We start from the raw sequence: 831 nt of genomic DNA on the forward strand, positions 1-831 counted from the left end.
TGTTCAGCCTCACAGCAACCACAAGTGACCGCTGGACGGCAACTTGTACACCAGGGCTATACGACCTAGAGGACTGTCTGAACAAAAAATAAATAACAAAGAATAAATAACAAAATATGTGCCATGTCAATACCAGTGAGACAGCAATGCTCAGTGACAGTATGCTCACTGCGGTGGTCAGCCAACATCACTAACCACTCTCGGATTTCCCCCATCGTCCTTAACAGAACTCCAGTGAGCCCCCTAAGAATTCTATTCATCTGATATTCCTATTCTGTCTAGCTGGGAAAGAGAGTCCACTCCAGGTAGTGCAATGGAGGGCATTTAACCCAGAGAACTGCTTACAAAGACATTGGGTATTGTTGCCAGGTACGATGCCGTTGGTTCTGATTTCACACAGACCAAAGAAACCCCGCCTGATCCTACACCATCCTCACAATCCTTCTTAAACTGGAGCCACTGAGTCAGGAATCTTCCCTAATCCTCTTACTTTACCTAATCCTCTACTTCATGAAGTGTGATCTCTCCTGACCTGATGAATGCTTCATAATATTCCACTGTTTGACTGTACCACAGTTTTTCTATCCATTTGTTTGTTGATGGGCACTTGAGTTGCTTCCAACTCTTTGCCATTGTGAATAATGCAACAATAAACATGGGCGAGCACCCATCTGATTGAGTAGCAGCTCTCATCTCTTTAAGGTATGATTTCTAGCAGAATTACTGGGTCAAATGGTATTTTTAGACCTACCTTTTTTATTAATTTTAATGAAGGTTTACATAGATTTTGGGTTTCCATTCATTCATTGTTGCATTTTACTCCCTGCCCAC

This window comes from Elephantulus edwardii, unplaced genomic scaffold, assembly GCF_000299155.1.
Source record: "Elephantulus edwardii isolate Elephantulus edwardi_28Jun2011 unplaced genomic scaffold, EleEdw1.0 scaffold00317, whole genome shotgun sequence".
NCBI classification, from domain to species: domain Eukaryota; kingdom Metazoa; phylum Chordata; class Mammalia; order Macroscelidea; family Macroscelididae; genus Elephantulus; species Elephantulus edwardii.